This window comes from Ceratotherium simum, chromosome 20 (genome assembly GCF_057802395.1).
Source record: "Ceratotherium simum simum isolate JZ-2026a chromosome 20, ASM5780239v1, whole genome shotgun sequence".
Lineage (NCBI taxonomy): Eukaryota > Metazoa > Chordata > Mammalia > Perissodactyla > Rhinocerotidae > Ceratotherium > Ceratotherium simum.
The window spans coordinates 608,084-626,451 of NC_141919.1; the positions used below are offsets into that span (position 1 = coordinate 608,084).

The 18,368-nt window shown below is 43.0% G+C and overlaps 1 long non-coding RNA gene and 1 pseudogene across 1 annotated transcript in view; one reads left to right on the plus strand and one right to left on the minus strand.

Moving 5' to 3' along the window:
- The window catches only part of LOC147914322 (uncharacterized), an 85,451-nt gene extending 67,372 nt beyond the window's left edge, over positions 1-18,079 (plus strand). Inside the window, exon 3 of the long non-coding RNA XR_015555337.1 lies at positions 17,748-18,079. This is a non-coding gene — a long non-coding RNA (uncharacterized LOC147914322). The remainder of the gene's footprint in view (positions 1-17,747) is intronic.
- On the minus strand, positions 735-5,713 carry LOC106803594 (spermatogenesis-associated protein 31D1-like; annotated as a pseudogene).
- Positions 18,080-18,368: the final 289 nt, after the last annotated feature.

Sequence of the window (18,368 nt, forward strand, 5' to 3'; positions counted from 1 at the left end):
CAGCTGAGTGATGATTTTGCTCTGCAACAAAATGTCATCAATCGGCACTATGAAGAAATACCCAGGGAGAGGAACCATTTGCCCCAGGTGCCTTCCAGTAGGGAAACCTCAATGTCAAATCTAAAGTATGCTTCCCCAACACGTTAACATGACCCACATGATGGGTTCTTAAGCAGAATCTATGCTGTTCCTAGACCCTCCCCCACCAGTCCAGGATCCACTGCGGCAATACCCCCCAAAAACTCCCATTCAGGGTTCACCCACCTGTGGGGTCCTCTGGTCACTGACCTCTAAAGCATGATTAGTCACTGTTTATACTTAATTTTATTTCCTGAAAAATATACCTGTCCTTGACCCTCTCTTCAGATATAGAGGACCTGTCTTCCCTACTGCTCTGAAGGATATAAAGCATTCAATGAGGGGAAGGTGTGGGCTGCTCTACATTTTCATTAAGGCTAAGCTAAGAGGCAGGAGACAGGACCCATCTCCTCAAACTTCATCAGGGAGGAAATGGGCTTTGAGGGGCACATGATATCTCTTAGTCAACAAGAGCTCCAGGGGACTGGTCACCTTTTAGAAGCAATCAATAAGAACTGAACTAACTCCATCCTTTCCTGAAGCACAAGCCCTGAGTTACCCAAAACCCATGCCTCCAACACAGTACAAGGAAAAGACACCACTACTATTATAGAGTCATTTATTGGGGAGAATCAGTATTCTCCACAAGGAATGAATTATTTTGGGGTGGGAAATTTTCCTCTCTGGAAATGCTGGAGAAGCATTTTCTGTTGAAACAGCAGAGACAGATCTTTGAACACAGTGTCTTCAGCAGTGGCGAGAGCGGCCGGAGGCCCCTGGCCAGCTTGATGCCTGCAGGAGGGGCTTGGATGGAGCACAGGCTCCCTGCAGGGCATGGATGAGGGATGTTTCTGATCCAATTGCTGGTCCTTAATGGCCACAACCTTCTGGAGATGTCTGTCCTCGTCTCTGCTCCGTCTAATGCTTGTAGGATAACTCTGGCCAGCAAAGACAGCTTCCTGGTGCCAGGACTTGGTGTTTGCCACTTTACAGGAGGTAACGCTGTAGTTGGAAGGATGCCGCTGGACGGGCTCTGCCTGGGCCTGCACTTCGGCCTTCTGCTGAGTTTTCCCAAACTTCCTCGGGGAGGGAAGGAACTCTCGGGGGCAGGTGGTATCTATCACATGCCAACATCCCACGTTCTCCTCTAGGAACTTCCCAGTGTCTGTCATGATCTTCTGAGCTGTGGTCATCCCAGTAACAGCAGCTCTCCTTTTTTTTTTTTTTTTTTTTTGTGAGGAAGATCAACCCTGAGCTAACATCTATTGCCAATCCTCCTCCTTCTTTTTTTTTTCCCCCTAAAGCCCCAGTAGATAGTTGTATGTCATAGTTGTACATCCTTCTAGTTGCTGTATGTGGGACGCGGCCTCAGCATGGCCGGAGAAGCGGTGTGTTGGTGCACGCCCGGATCCGAACCTGGGCCGCCAGTAGCGGAGCGTGCGCACTTAACCGCTAAGCCGCGGGGCTGGCCCCAGCTCCCCTTTTAACTAGGCATCTGCTCTGCGCGGATGATATGGGGCTGCCCTTTTCCTGGGAATTCTCTTGCCTTCTGCATTTTATCCTGGGATGAAGCCATTGCAAAAAGTTTTTTTTTTTCTGAAAAGGGTTTCAGGAGGACGCTATCTCGTCTGTGATGGGGTCTGGGAAGGCTTGCTCCCAAGCGTCTCCTCTAGTGCCATGTCCTGAGTTGGGAAACTCTTCTTTCTAGGTTGGGATGTCCCCAACCCTGCGTCCCCTCCACCACACTCTTTTGCTTTGGGGCCCGGAGGGCTCATTCTCTGCAGCTGGTGGGAAATTCTTGTCCTGGCACCTCCTTAAGACACACTTAGAGACCCAGGGCTCCTGCTGCTGCTCCATGCTGATTCCTCTGTCCTCCAAATGGACATGCAGCACCTGGGAAGCTCCTGTGTCCCACTGGAGACCTCCTGGGCATGAGTCAGTGAGGCTTGTAAGTCAAGCTCTCTGAGGCAAGGGGTTGTCAGTGGGTTGGCCTTGGGCCTGGCTCTGCTCCCTCTTCCCCAGTTCAAACTTTAATTCACCAAATAACTGTTCTTTAAGGTCTGATGATTTAAGATCTTGGAGAACTAGTCTTCTTGGTGGGGGGCTTTCAGTGGTCCCAGTAGTTTCTACTTTACTCTGATTCACATTTATCATTTGGGAGCTTCCTGGCTTGCTGGTTGTCAAGATGTCACCAATTTTTGACTGAAGAGCATCGAGCTCTTTGGCCCTGAATATCTCCCTGGACACATTGACCACAGAGAAATGTTCTGAATTCTTCTCCGTCTTTTTGCCCTTTTATGTTTCTACTCCATCCCTGGAGCTCACACTCTTCTTCTCTGGCTCATCTCCAGCACCAGCTTGCCTTGAGGGCAGCTTTGGGGGGCATCTGTTACCTAGTCGAATCTGTCTCTGACTTGCTTTGCCTGTGTTGCCGTGTGTGACAGGCAGAAGAGTCTGTCTGGCACCTTACTTCTCTGAAGATCCTCTGCAAGCTCTCGGTTGATACCAGAGGGTGACTGTCTCAGGGCCTCCTGTCCTTCCCTGCCCACAGGTGAGGTGGTCGGGAGAGGACGATCCAGGACAGGGGCTGAAATTGTTGTTCCCACTTTGTCTCCATGAAGAGATTTAGAGCTTCCTCTAAGGGGCTTGAAGCCCCCAGATTTGGAGTCCACCTCAGAAATCAGGTTGGTTGAGGAGGGAAAGTGGGGACGGGACAGGCACTGGGATGTGGCATCTTTCAGTGTAGAGATCTGTATGGATTCAAGGACCCTGTAGGGAAGGCTCCACACCATCCTCGTATGAAACACTTTAATATGGGCTTCCAGCATCTGTTGTGCACTGGAATCAATGAAGGAAAGCTCCTTGGAAGGTATCCAGGGAGTGGTCCCTACCCACTGATGGTGGCAAACGTTTCTGTTTTATTTGGGTGTGGGATTTGTCAGAAAGCAGCAATGTCTGCTTGATAGCAGGCCATGAGCTATGCACATTCCCAGGGAGCCGACCCTCACTGATTTCCTCAAACTTCTTGCTTAAATGTACTTCAGGACATTTTCAAGTTGTTTCTGACTTAGACTCTCCCCCAAAGCCCTTGAATATTTCCCTGACAGACACACCATGTGGCTATTTGGTGGCTATTTCTTAGAGTTGTACCCCAGATCCTTATCTGAAGAGCTCTCTGGGTCACTCAACAGATGAGCTTTTGGGCCATTCTCTGGAGTATGTCCCTGATCCTTCCTCACATCCTTCTTTAGATGAAGCATTTCTGAGGTTCTCTCACAGAAGGTTTTGGGTTGGCTCAATCCAATGTTTAGATTTTTGTTCACAGAGACCCATGAGAGTCCATGGTTGCTCTCTGACTCAGGTATCTCTGAAATATTGCTCGGAGGTATCATTAGTGACAGATACTCATGGATCCTGTGGGGCAGGCCCCACTGGTGTTGGGTGAGCCTCTTTAGAAGGTGATCCTCTAGTTTCTCCTGAAGCTCATTGCTGAGAGGAAACTCTGTAGGAGAGATGGAGATTGAAACATGGGCCTGGGAGGCCCAATGCTTAGGAAAGTTGGGAGCTGAAGGACAAAATTCTTCTGATATCTTTGGACCACAGAGGATAAACTCCACAAACATCCCTGTTGCTTCTGCAACACGTTCCATTCCAGGTGTTGAATTTCAGATGAGATGAGAGACTCCAATTTCTTCTGGGGTCTATGGAAACACACTCCACAGATCTCGGTCTCAGGTAGAGGACCAGATGGTAGGATTGGGAGTGGAGATTGAAGGTGGGCCTGGGACTGGACTTGAGTGAGAGGTAGGGGCTGGGATTGGAGCAGGGTTTGAGACAAGGGTTAAAGCTGGATCTCAGGCAAGGACAGAGGTAGGGCATGGGAAAGTACTCACAATTCTTGGCCTGTGGAGGCATTCAAGATTTTATTGAAAATAAAGATTGAGGAACAGTCACCTGAGACATGGTCAGCAGAGGGCAAGGACTTGCTGTGTAGAGATGGGAGACCCCAGAAGAGCTGGACATGTTTTTGCTGTAAATGGTCCTCTGAGGTCTTAGGATACGGGGGCCACTGGTGCATGTGCACCTCCTTTGGTTTGCCTTTGCTGCTCCAAAAAGGAAGGGAGACTGCTGAGTTATGCTTATCAGCAATTGACTCCAACATTTTCTCTGAGGAATTTAGTTGGTAGTCTGGCCTAAGATCTTTTGGAAAAGAACCCCTTTTCTTTTCCTCTTCCTCCCACATCAGGAAGTCACTCCTCTTTTGGACTTGTCTCTCCAGGAGTGCCAGGATATCAGGGCTGAGAAATGAGAGGTTACCAGGCTCTACAAGGTTGGTTGCAGGGTTTCCCCCAAAAGAGGCCTCTGAAGAATGGGGGGCAAGAAACTCTTTATTGAAATCACATTGGGCCAAGGTGGAAGGGAACAAGTCTTTGCCATGAGCTTTCCATGAGGAGCATTCTGAAACCGACAGACTTGAGTGGTCAGTGCCTCTGATTGTTGGGACACAAGTGGACAACCAACCAGGGTTATCTGGAGATGAGTTCTCCGAGACAGGCTTCAATAAGGTGGAAATTGATATAGATTGAGTCACAGTTAAAGGGTGGTCTGGTGGTGGTGAACAGACAGAGTTGGTGGTGTGTGATGACAAGCCAATGAATCAGTGAGATTCACTGTCTGGGACTAATCTGGTAATGGTTTGATATCTTGGGAAAGGGTAGGGTCAAGAGAGAACATGGTATGCAGAGACATAGTGGCTTCTATATAGAGAATAGGATCTGCTGTCTGAGTGTCACGTGGTGATAGAGGGGGAGAGGCAAAGGGATGGTCCACTGGGAATGTGGCCTCTGGCTGGACAACAGGATCTGCTGTCTGAGTGTCATGTGGTGGAAGGGGGGTAAAGGCAAGGGATTGGGGTGGGGAACGGTCCACTGGGAATTTGGAATCCAAGGGAGGAAAAGCCTCTGGTGGCAGAGAGTGACCTGGTGGTGAGGGGTCACAAAATATGGAAGGCTATTATAGTAATGAGGGTGGGACAAGGACAGGAAGTCATCAGCAAGGACAAAATGGAAGTTCATTGGAAGAAAGAAAAAGTTCAGGCAATGATGGCTTCTCATTGGCTGAGCTGTGCTGTTTTCCATTGGCTGGTCTTGTTGCTGAGCAAGAAGGAAGTCTTCCTTCTTCCTACTAGAGTAGTAAAGTAGTTGCACTTCCTGTTTGGGAGTACATGGTATGTCTCTTCCTGTTGGGGTCAGTAACTGATGCTTCTTCCTGTTGGGGTCGGTAACTGAAGATGCTAAAGGCTGACTGAAACAAAAACCTAAAATTTGCTATTCAACATTCACAGAATAAGTGTTGTTAAAATTAATAAAGGAAACCTCAACTAAAATTGGAGTCAGGAAGGCCTATATAAGGAGCTCGCACACCCTACCACTCTTCATCAATTATCCCAAGCAGGAACACATCAATCAGAGGGGCTGACTCAAATAATTAAAATGAATAAGTCATTATTCAACGTTCACAAAACTAAAACCAGTACTGTACTTGTAATTAAGATGTTTTCAATAAATTCCTTGCAAGCTGCGTTCAGCACAGTGTTCTTTCGGTGAATGAAAATGACGCCTTTTCTGTAATGCATGTAGTGAAGTGTTTGAGAGACTTACAATAGAGACGTTTCTAACAATCTACTTGAAGGCTGTGTTCAGCACAGTGTTTTTTCGATGAATGGAAGCTATACACAGTAGATGATGTATGTAGTGAAGTTTTTACCTACTTGTAATAAAGATGTTTCCAATAGGCTACCTGCAAGCTGCATTCAGCACAATGTTCTTTCAGTGAATACTAGTGATAATCTGTAATGCATGTAGTGAAGTATTTCAGTAACTTGTATTAAAGATGTCTCTAGAGCCAGCCCCGATGGCCTAGTGGTTAAAGTTCAGCACTCTCACCTCTTCGGTGGCCCGGGATCATTTTCCGGTCATGGAACCACACCACTCATCTGTCAGTTGCCATACTGTGGCAGCAGCTCACATAAAAGAACTAGAAGGACTTACAACTATGATATACAACCATGCACTGGGGCTTTGGGGAGAAAAAAAAAAAAGAGGAAGATTGGCAACAGATGTTAGCTCAGGGCGAATGTTTCCATGCAAAAAAAAAAAAAAGAGAGAGAGAAAGGTGTTTCTAACAAACTATTTTCAAGCTGCTTTCAGCACACGTTCTTTCAGTGAATAAAAGTGATACCCATTATGTAAAGCATATAGTGAAGTGTTTGAGACTTGTAATAAAGATGTTTCTAACAAGTACTTTAAAGCTGCACTCACACAGTGTTCTTTCAGTGAATGAAAGTGATACTGATTCTGTAATGCCTGATGTGAAGTATTTTCAATACTTTTGATAAAGACATTTTAACAAGCCACTTGCAAGCTGCATTCAGCAGTGTTCTTTCCGTGAATGGAAGTGTTACCCATTTTGTAAGGCATGTAGTGAATTATTTTATAGACTTGTAATAAAGGTATTTCTAACAAGATACTTGCAAGCCGCATTCAGTATAGTGTTCTTTCAGTGAATGGTTATGATACCCATTCTGTAATGCCTTAGTGAAGTGTTTACAATACACGCATGTGTCACTTAACAATGAGTAGAAGTTCTAAGAAATGAGTCATTAGGCGATTTTGTCATTCTGTGAACATCATAGAGTGTACTTACACAAACCTGTATGGTATAGCCTAACTGCACACCTAGACTACGTGGTACTAATCTTATGGGACCACCATCGTATATGTGGTCCGTCGTTGACTGAAACGTCATTATGCAGCACATGACTGTATAAAATAAATGTCAATAAACCTTCAAATGATCTTGGGCGTAAGTCTGTAGCACTTATTTTTTTGAAGTTAGTGAAGATTAAACTGCATAAAGACTCTCGGGACATGCTACACACATAAACACACACACACACACACACACACACACACACCCTTTGACAAATTAGTCCAGTATTTTCAAATCCAATAATAAAGCATTTTCTCCTTTTATTTTAATCATTCATTTTTTATTTTGACTCTACTTTTTCTTAATCTACCTAAAATACAGACCTGCCCTCTATGTCCATTTCCTAACAGGTGTACAAATCCTTGTCTTAGTCAGTTCAGGCTACTATAACAAAAATACCATAGACATGTAGCTTAAACCACAAACATTTATTTCTCAGAGTTCTGGAGGCTGGGAAGTCCCAGATCAAGGCACCAGCAGGTTCAGTGTCTGGTGAGGCCCACTTCCTGGTTCACAGACAGCTGCCTTCTCCCTGCAACCTCACGTGGAGAAAAGAGGGTGAGGGAGCTCTGTAAGGTCTCTTTTATAAGGGCACTAATTCCACTTATGAAGGCTCTACCCTCATGAACAAATCAAATTCCCAAAGGCCCCATCTCCTTCTACCATCACATTTGGATTAGGGTTCCAACATATGAATTGGAGGGGACACAAACATTCAGTCCATATACTCCCCAAAGGCTGGGACAGGTTACATTGTGCTAAGCTGTTGATCCCCTCAGCCCTTGGGTGGCAGGGTGGGACCTAGGAGTGTCAAAGCCTAGGGCAGAATCTAGTCTTGAGCAGCCTCACCTGATTGCCCTTGTGGGCCCTGTAAATATAATCTTTTCCTAAGAGTGCCTTGCCTTGGGAAAAACTGAGAAGCTCTGCTCCATATGATCATCCCCACACATGTTCAAAAGTCAACTACCTGTCACACTTTTCTCAGGCTCCTCTTGTCAGGTTTAAATAATCTCAGTACTTCCCTCCCCTCTTCCTACATCTTCTTTTGTAAACTCCTTATCTTCATGACAGCTGTCCCCTGACCTGTCTCCTAATTTCTCATGTCTTTCTTAAACTGTACTGCCCTTGATTTGACACCCACAGCCCAGCACTGTTACTTGATCTCCTGTGAAAGGGTGAGGCAGCATTCATCCGGCAGTCTCCTTTCAATTATGCAGAAACAAGTACCCTGCCTGGAGGATAAAATCTGCCAAGAGGGGCCACTTTGATATGCAGCCGCAGCCAAGTTTTCATTTAATAACATTTATTGCTGGAAACTAGGCGATCCAAGTATCTGTAAATTGTGGTCTCTGTCCTTAAGGACCTCATCGTGCAATTTTAGGGAAAATCCCTGCGCAGATCAAAAGTCACACAACTGCACAGAAAAGCTATATTTGTTATTCTATCACCTCTTAGGTAACTTTTCCTTTTCACTCTCAGCACCAGTGTCTTGATAGGTTTTCTCTGTTGTCCTCTTAAAACCTGCTTTCAAGAACCATATTTCATGTGACTCTCAGTGAGGTATAAATGAATAATAACAGTGAAAATGTCACCCCTCCAGGAATACACCTCACACATTTTACATATATCTCACCCCTAAGCCCTGTAATAGAACTCTCACCAGAGCATTTCAGGCAGCCATGCAGAGGTGGCAGAGATGGCTTTTGGTAGAATGAGATCTCCTCACAAGCCCACGACATCTTCCCAATTGACCAACGTCACCACAGAAGTCTGGTCCCAGATTTCAGACTGCACTTGGTTTTACTGACTCCAAGGAGGAGTGTTTTCCACAAGCTCTACTAGAAGAATACGCTGCTATCTGAGGAGACTCAATAGAGAGAAGTCATTAGTTTAGGACTCTCATACATTCTCAATTTTCTAGGGACAGTCTTCTCACATCCTGACCACTGTCCCTGGGATGAGCCACATGGAGGCAGCTGTTTGCAGGATACCAAAAAGCCTGGAGAAGAAGAGATTTTAGGGCAAAATCCTTTAAAACTGCATTTAAAACAGTAGCTGTATGATGTCCTTCATTCATTCACACAGCAACTTTTATTGAACTCTACTATGTAGTATTTCTAGTGGAAATATCAACAAAATAAGGCAGCGCCTGTGCCCTCGGGCAGGTCATAGCTCAGGAGGTGAGACCTGCAAACTATAATAAAGTGACACAAACTGTAAAAGAAGTAGGAATGAGAACACAATGAAAACACAGATAAAGGATCAATTAATTCTCCTGCCAGGAAGGAGAGGAGAGAGGGGTCGGGGAAAACTTCAGAATTGGTGCCAAGTGACAGGAGCCTTGTGAGGTCACCTTCCTCTCCTCCTTGTCTTCCTCTTCCCCCTTCCCCTCCTCCTCTTCCTCCTACTCTTCTTCCTCTTCTTCTTCTTCTTCCTCCTCCTCTTCTTCTCCCTCTTCTTCTTCTTTTTTTTTTTTTTTTTGGCTTTTTTTTATTGTGAAATTTTTGTTGTACATTATTGTTTATCAGTCACCATATAAGTGCATCACTCCACCCCTTGTGCCCACCCCAACCCCCCTAGCCCCTGGTAACCACCAAACAGTTCTAGGTGTGAATGTGTTGGTTTATCTTCCACATATGAGTGAAATCATGCACTGTTTGTCTTTCTCTTTCCGGCTTATTTCACTTAACATAATACCCTCCAGGTCCATCCATGTTGTTGTAAATGGGACGATTTTGTCTTTCTTTATGGCTGAGCAGTATTCTATGGTATATATACACCATATCTTCTTTATCCATTCATCAGTCGAGGGACACTTGGGTTGCTTCCATGTCTTGGCTATAGTGAATAATGCTGTGAGGAACATAGTGGTGCATAAGCCTCTTTGGATTGTTGATTTCAGGTTCGTTGGGTAGATACCCAGTAGTGGGATAGGTGGATCATAAGGTATTTCTATTTTTAATTTTTTGAGGAATCTCCATACAGTTTTCCATAGAGGCTGCACCAGTTTGCATTCCCACCAGCAGTGGATTGGGGTTCCCATTTCTCCGCAGCCTCTCCAGCATTTGTTGCTTTTTGTATTGGTGATTATAGCCATTCTAACGAGTGTAAGGTGATATCTTAGTGTGGTTTTGATTTGCGTTTCCCTGATGATTAGTGATGTTGAACATCTTTTCAAGTGCCTATTGGCCATCTGTATATCTTCCTTGGAAAACTGTCTGTTCATATCCTCTGCCCATTTTTTATTGGGTTGTTTGTTTTTTTATTATTCAGTTGTGTGAGTTCTTTATATATTATGAAGATTAATCCCTTGTCAGATAGACGGTTTGCAAATATTTTTTCCCAGCTGCGGGGTTCCCTATTCATTTTGATCCTGGTTTCATTTGCCTTGTAGAAGCTCTTTAACCTAATGAAATCCGACTTGTTTATTTTTTCTTTTGTTTTCCTTTTCTGAGTAGGCGTGGAATTCAAGAAGGTCCCCTTATGGCTGATGGCCAGTAGTGTACTACCTATATTTTCCTCCAGGAGTTTTATAGTTTCAGGTCTCACCTTCAGGTCTTTGATCCATTTTGAGTTAATTTTTGTGTATGGCAAAAGAAGATGGTCTACTTTCATGCTTTTGCAAGTGGCTGTCCAGTTTTCCCAGCACCATTTATTGAAGAGACTTTCCTTTCTCCACTGTATGTCCTTAGCTCCTTTGTCAAAGATTAGCTGCCCATAGATGTGAGGTTTTATTTCTGGACTTTCAATTCTGATCCATTGATCTGTGTGTCTGTTTTTGTACCAGTACCATGCTGTTTTAATTACTATCGCTTTGTAGTATGTTTTGAAGTCAGGGATTGTGATGCCTCCAGCCTTGTTCTTCTTTTTCAGGATTGCTTTAGCCATGCCCATATGAATGTTAGTATTCTTTGTTCTTTTTCTATGAAAAATGTCGTTGGGATTCTGATTGGGATTGCATTGAATCTGTAGATTTCTTTAGGTAGTATGGACATTTTAACTGTGTTTATTCTTCCAATCCAAGTGCATGGAATATTTTTCCACTTCTTTATGTCATCATTGATTTTTCTCAATAATGTCTTATAGTTTTCATTGTATAGGTCTTTCACTTCCTTGGTTAAATTGACTCCTAGATATTTAATTCTTTTTGTTGCAATTGTAAATGGGATTGTCTTCCTGAGTCCTCTTTCTGTTAGTTCATTGTTTATATATAGAAATGCAACTGATTTCTGTAAGTCAATTTTGTACCCTGCCACTTGGCTGTAGTTGTTGATTATTTCTAATAGTTTTCTAATGGATTCTTTAGGGTTTTCTATATATAAGACCATGTCATCTGCAAACAGTGAGAGTTTCACTTCTTCGTTGCCTATTTGGATTCCTTTTATTCCCTTTTCTTGCCTAATTGCTCTGGCCAGAACCTCCATTACTGTGTTGAATAAGAGTGGCAAGAGTGGGCACACTTGTCTTGTCCCTGTTTTCAGAGGGATAGCTTTCAGTTTTTCCCCATTGAGTATGATGTTGGCTGTGGGTTTGTCATACATGGCCTTTATTATGTTAAGGTACTTTCCTTCTATACCCATTTTGTTGAGAGTTTTTATCATAAGTGGATGTTGGATCTTGTCAAAAGCCTTCTCTGCATCTATTGAGATGATCGTATGGTTTTTATTCCTTGTTTTGTTAATGTGGTGAATCACATTGATTTGTGGATATTGAACCATCCCTGTTTCCCTGGTATAAATCCCACTTGATCATGGTGTGTGATCTTTTTAATGTATTGCTGTATTCGATTTGCCAATATTTTTTGAGGATTTTTGCATCTATATTCATCAGGGATATTGGTCTGTAGTTTTCCTTCTTAGTATTGTCTTTGCCTGGCTTTGGTATCAGGGTGATGTTGGCCTCGTAGAATGTGTTGGGAAGTCTTCCATATTCCTCTATTTTTTGGAATAGTTTGAGAAGGATATGTATGCTGTCTTCTTTGAATGTTTGGTAAAATTCTCCTGAGAAGCCATCTGGTCCCTGACTTTTATTTTTGGGGAGGTTTTTGATTACTGTTTCAATCTCTTTACTTGTGATTGGTCTATTCAGGTTCTCTATTTCTTCTTGATTCAGTTTTGGGAGGTTGTATGAGTCTATGAATTTATCCATTTCTTCTAGATTGTCCAATTTTTTGGCATATAGTTTTTCATAGTATTCTCTTATAATCTTTTGTATTTCTGTGGTATCTGTTGTAATTTCTCCTTTTTTCATTTCTAATTTTATTTATTTGAGCCTTCTCTCTTTTTTTCTTGGTGAGTCTGGCTAAGGGTTTGTCAATTTTGTTTATCTTCTCAAAGAACCAGCTCTCTGTTTCATTGATCCTTTCTACTGTTTTTTTAATTTCAATATCATTTATTTATGCTCTGATTTTTATTACTTCCCTCCTTCTGCTAACTTTAGGCTTTCTTTGTTCCTCTTTTTCTAATTCTGTTAGGCGTAGTTTGAGGTTGCTTATTTGGGCTTTTTCTGTTTGTTAAGGTGGGCCTGTATTGCTATGAGTTTCCCTCTCAGGACTGCTTTTGCTGCACCCCATATGAGTTGGTACAGTGTATTTTCATTTTCATTTGTCTCTAGATATGCTTTGATTTCTCCTTTAATTTCATCAATGATCCATTGGTGGTTTAGTAGCATGTTGTTGAGTGTCCACAGCTTTGTCACTTTCTCGGTTTTTTCCTTGTAGTTGATTTCAAACTTCATGGCACTATGGTCTGAAAAGATGCTTGTAATGATTTCAATCTTCCTAAATTTATATAAGCATGCCTTGTTTCCCAACATATGGTTTATTCTTGAGAATGTTCCATGCGTGCTTGAGAAGAATATGTAATCTGGTGTGTTTGGATGGAGTGCTCTGTATATGTCTATTAAATCCATGTCATTTGGTTTTTCACTTAGGTCCATTATTTCCTCATTTATTTTCTGTCTGGATGATCTGTCCATTGATGAGAGTGGGGTGTTAAGATCCCCTATTGTGTTGTTGTTACTATCTCCTTTTAGGTTTGTTAATACTTGCTTTATGTACCTTGGTGCTCCTGTATTGTGTGCATATATATTTAAAAGTGATATGTCTTCTTGGTGGAGTGTCCCTTTTGTCATTATATAATGCCCCTCTTTGTCTCTCATTACCTGTTTTATCTTGAAGTCAACTTTGTCTGATATAAGTATGGCAACACCTGCTTTCTTTTGTTTGCCATTAGCTTGGAGTATTGTCTTCCATCCTTTCACTCTGAGCCTGTGTTTGTCTTTAGAGCTGAGATATGTTTCCTGGAGGCAGCATATTGTTGGGTCTTGTTTTTTAATCCATCCCACCCCTCTGTGTCTTTTGATTGGAGAGTTCAGTCCATTTACATTTAGGGTAATTATTGATACAAGGGTGCTTGTTGTTGTTATTTTATTGCTCTTTTTCCAGTTCTTTTGCATTTCTTTTGTTTCTTGTCCCATGTGTTTCAGACTACCAGTGCAGTTTGGTAGTTCTGTATGGGGTTCTCTTAGTTTTCTCTTTCTTTATCGTGTGTGATTCTGCTCTGATTATTTGGTTAGTGGTTACCATGAGGTTTGTATAAAAAATCTCATGGATGTGATAGTCCATTTTTTGATGGCCTCTTATTCCCCTACACTAAGTCAATTTGATCCCTTTCCTCTTCCCCTTCTATGTTATTGTTGTCACATCTTATTCCTTCTTGTGTTATGGGTTCGTGTTTAACATGATGAAGTTGCATTTATGTTTGGTGCTTACCTTCCCTTGATCTTTGGTTTTATAATTAAGTGTTTGCTAATCTATTTTGATAGAGGACTGCAATTTTTCTGGTTTTGTCAACCTATTTTCCTCCTTGTTCAAAACTTTGAATCCCCCTTCTCTTTTTTTCCTCAGGGATGAGGGCCTTTTTGAGCACTTCTTGTAGTGGAGGTCTTGTGGCAATGAACTCCCTTAGCTTTTGTTTATCTGGGATAGTTATTATTTCTGCATCATATCTGAAGGATATTTTTGCTGGATAGAGTATTCTTGGCTGAAAGTTTTTGTCCTTTAGAACTTTGAATATGTCATTGCACTCTCTCCTAGCCTGTAAAGTTTCTGTCGAGAAATCGGCTGAGAACCTGATAGGAAATCCTTTGTATGTTTTTTTTTTTTTTTTTTTTGGTCTAGCTGCCCTTAATATTTTTTCTTTGTAGTTGACTTTTGCCAGCTTTACTACTATATGCCTTGGAGAGGGTCTTTTCTTGTTGATATATTTAGGAGATCTATTGATTTCATTCACTCGTATTTCCAGCTCCTTCTCCATGTTTGGGAAGTTCTCAGATATTATTTCTTTGAACAAGTTCTCTGCTCCTTTTGCCCTTTCTTCTCCCTCTGGAATACCTATAATCCTTATGTTGGATTTCCTAAGTGAGTCAGATATTTCTTGGAGAGTTTCTTCATTTCTTTTTAGTCTTAGTTCTCTTTCCTCCTCCATCTGGAACACTTCTGCATTGCTGTCCTCAATGTTGCTAATTCTTTCCTCCATATTGTCAGCTCTGGTGCTTAAGGCTTCCAGATTTGTCTTTATATCCTCTATTGTGTTTTTCATCTCTAAGATTTCTGATTGTATTTTTTTTATAGATTCAATCTCTTTTGAGAAGAAACTCGTGATTTCACCGAATTGTCTGTCTGTGTCTTCTTGTATTTCATTAAGCTTTTTTATGATGGCTAGTTTGAATTCTCTCTCATTAAGGTTATACATTTCTGTGCTTTCCGGGTTGTGGGTGCTTGTCATTTTCCTTTTGGTCTGGAGATTTAATATATTTTTGCATGGTGCCTGTTGGTGTTGGCTTACCTTTCTTCATAGTGAAAATATATGGCCGCAGTTTCCTCTTGCTGCTGCTGGTGGGGGTCAAGAGCTGTGTATTCTGGCCCGCCTCAATCCGTGGGCACTCTTGTCGGCCCCTGGCTGATCTGCGATGTGGCTGAGTGGAGGCTGCTGGAGGGGAAGTGTGGAAACAGCTGGAGCTGGACCACAGCTAGGCCGAAGCAGCTGGGGCTCAGATGCGGGTGGGTTGAAGCAGCTGCAGCTGAAGTGCCACTGGGCCAAAGAAGCTGGAACTGGAGTGCACTGGGTCAAAGAAGGAGCAGCTGGAGCATCGCTGGGCTGAAGAAGCTGGAACTGGAGTGTGCTGGGCCAAAGAAGCTGGAACTGGAGTGTAGTGGGCTGAAGTTGCTGGCACCAAGTCAGCTGGAGCCTGCTCACAGGTCAAGCCGAAGCAGCTAGAGCCAGGGGGAGGGGTCAAGCCAAAGGAGCTGGGGTCGGGGCACATTCTGGCTGAAAGAGCTGGGGCCATCGCACAGTGGAGCTGGGGAAGCTGGGGCCATGGCTTGGTCCAGCTGGAGCAGCTGGGGCTGTGGTGTGGTGGGGACTAAGCTGCCACTGCCTCTGGTGCGGGGGTGCAGGCTCACCTCACTGCTGGTTGGGCCAGGTGCCTGGGGGCCACTGCCTCTGGGGATGGGGCTGAGCTGAAGCGCCGCTGTGCTGAAGCACCTGTCGGGCAGGCCGGGTGGGGGAGGGGTGCTTACTTTCACCTCCCTGATCTCAGAGGTTTCTCACCTCCCTGTCGCTCTCTGCTCTGCTGAGGGGCTAGCTTGTTGAAACTACCCTTGCAACAGTTCCACTCCCTCCATTGGGGCATCCCCTCAGGCTGTGAGGGGTCTTGGAGAGCGCCGTTTTCATGCGGCGAGCTGCCCCTCCCCCTCCTCTGAGAGCCGCATGGTCTCAGTCTCTGGGTCACAGTCCTTGGGGAAGGAAGGGAGCTCCTCTTACCTCCTTCCACTTACTCTGGAGATTCCAGCACCTCAGTCCTTGGGTGTATGGCTGCCTGGGTGCCTTAGACGTCCCGTGTTGTGTGAATAGCTTCTGTTGGAATATGAATGTCCTTTTTGTTGTGTCTTAGCGGGAGAGAGTTCAATGGGGGAAGCTTACTCTGCCATGATGCTGACGTCACTCTGCGCTTTTTCTTCTTTTGACTTTTTTAGAGCAGTTTTAAGTTCACAGCAAAATTGAGCAGAAAATACAGAGTTCTCATATGCCCCCTACCCCTGAAATACACACACAACCTTCCCCACTATCAACATACAGCACTAGAGTGGACATTTGTTACAATCAATGAACCTACATTGACACATTATCATCACTTGAAATCCATTAGAGTTCACTCTTGGTGTCATACGCTCTATGGGTTTGGACAAATGTATAATGACAGGTATCTACCATTGTAGTATCATACGGGGTATTTTCATTGCCTTCAAAATCCTCTGTGCTCTTCCTACCCCCTACCTCCTGGCAACCACTGATCTTTTTATTAGCTCCATAATTTTGCCTTTTCCATATGTCATATAGTTGGAATCATAAAGAGTGTAGCCTTTTCAGATTGGCTTCTTTCACTTAGTAATGTGCATTTAAGGTTCCTCCATGTCTTTTCATACCTCAATAGCTGATTTCTTTTTAGTGCTGAATAATATTCAATTGTCTGGATGCACCACAGTTGATTAATCTATTCACCTTGGACATCTTGGTTTCTCCCCAGTTTTGGCAATTATGCATAAAGCTCCTATAAACTTTTTTTTTTTAAACTACTTTATTGAGACATAATTTACATACCATACAATTAATCCATTAAAAGTGCTCAATTCAATAGCTTTTAGTATATTCACAGTGTTGTGCATCCATCACCACAATCAGTTTTAGAACATTTCATCACTCTAAAAAGAAACTCTATTCCTCTTAGCCTTCACCCTTCAATCTTCTCATTCCCCCCAGCCCTAGGTTAACCACTAGTCTACTTTCTCTATAGATTTGTCAATTCTGGACATTTCATATAAATGGAATCATACAATATGCGGCCTTTTGTATCTGGCTTCTTTCACTAAGCATAATGTTTTCAAGGTTCGTCCATGTTGTAGCATGTATCAGTACTTCATTTCTTTTTACAGCAAATAATATTCCATTGTATAGATATACTATATTTTGCTTATACATTGATCAGTTGACGAACATTTGGGTTGTTTCCACTTTTTGGCTATTATGCGTAAAGCTGCTGTGAACATCTGTGCACATGTTTTGGTATGGACTTATGTTTTCATTTCTCTCATTCATTTTTGCAATAACGTAAAGTCACACATTGTCTAAGCTTGTTGCCTTCTGAGATTTTGGTAGTAGAACCATGTTAGATTCCCTATGAAATGAGATCTTTGGGATCTAAATGCAGTTTTTCTCAAATGTCTGGGTGCATCAATTTGCCCTCCTGCCAACAATCTCAAAATTAGCCCTTTAATCAGCAGGAATGATGGTGATGTGTAATGCTTAACATATAAAAGTATAAACTTTATGTTCTCAAGGTTCTATTCTTGGAAAGTCAGAAAGTATGTGGGAAAAGGAAGTGTAATCCAGCCAGGGGAAACGTGAGCAAACCCATAGCATATACGAAGTACATGTCTGGTCATGCTAAAGCACAGATTATGTGCCTGAGGATGAGAGTAGCAAGAAATTAGGCTGCAAAAGTAGAAGGGGACTCAATTGTGAAAGACTTTGAATGACAGTTTAGGAAGCTTGAACTTGTGCTGAGGGCAGTGGGGAGCTACGTTTTCATAACCAGAAGAATGGCATACCCAGATCTGTGTTTTGGAATGATGACTGGCAAAAGAGAAGCTGGTTGAGAGTTCATGGGAAATATGCACATTAATCACTGTATCACATAGGACTCTTTCTCTTGTAGATGGTAGAAAACTGGATGAATTCTGGCTTAAGCAAAAAATTTAATTTATTGGCTTATATTTCTCCACAATACAGGAGTAGATTCAGCCTCTGACTCACTATCCCTTGGTTCTGCTTTCTCAGTGTTAATTCATTCTCAAGCCACTTCTCTTGTGGTCCCAAGATGGCACCAGCCAGGAAGAACAGAGAATTGTTGTCCCAGTGTTCTCAAGTAAAGTCGCAACATTCAAGTGAATGGGATCAGCTCAGGTCATAAGTACTCCTCTGAGACAATTACTGGGAACCAGAGAATACCGTTGGCCTCGTCTAAGTCAGTTCTACTCAAAGTGTGGTCCATGGACCAGTGCCTGCTCCCACATTTTTGTTTCCATCTGCAACAAGATAAGTATAGAAATTGAGGATGGTTACAAACTTTTATTGCAATTTGACAACTAAATCTAATAATAAAAAATTGAGGCTTGTATTTTGTAGGTCTTTGTTTTGTGTGTCATTTTTCCACTGACTGATTTTTATTGTATTTTACAGAAGTATCAGTTCTCAGTGGATGGGGGTGTGGGAAAGGCAGCAAACTGCTCCTTCACCACAGACAGTTTGAGAAACTGTGGTCTAACATACGTGCTCCACTGTGAAGCCTGGGGGCAAGTCAGCATTCTGGAACCATACAGAGACTTCGGGGAGATCTTTCCCTCTCGCCATGAAAGGGGGCAAAAACAAATGTCCACTATCTGGAGAGAGGAGGGACAC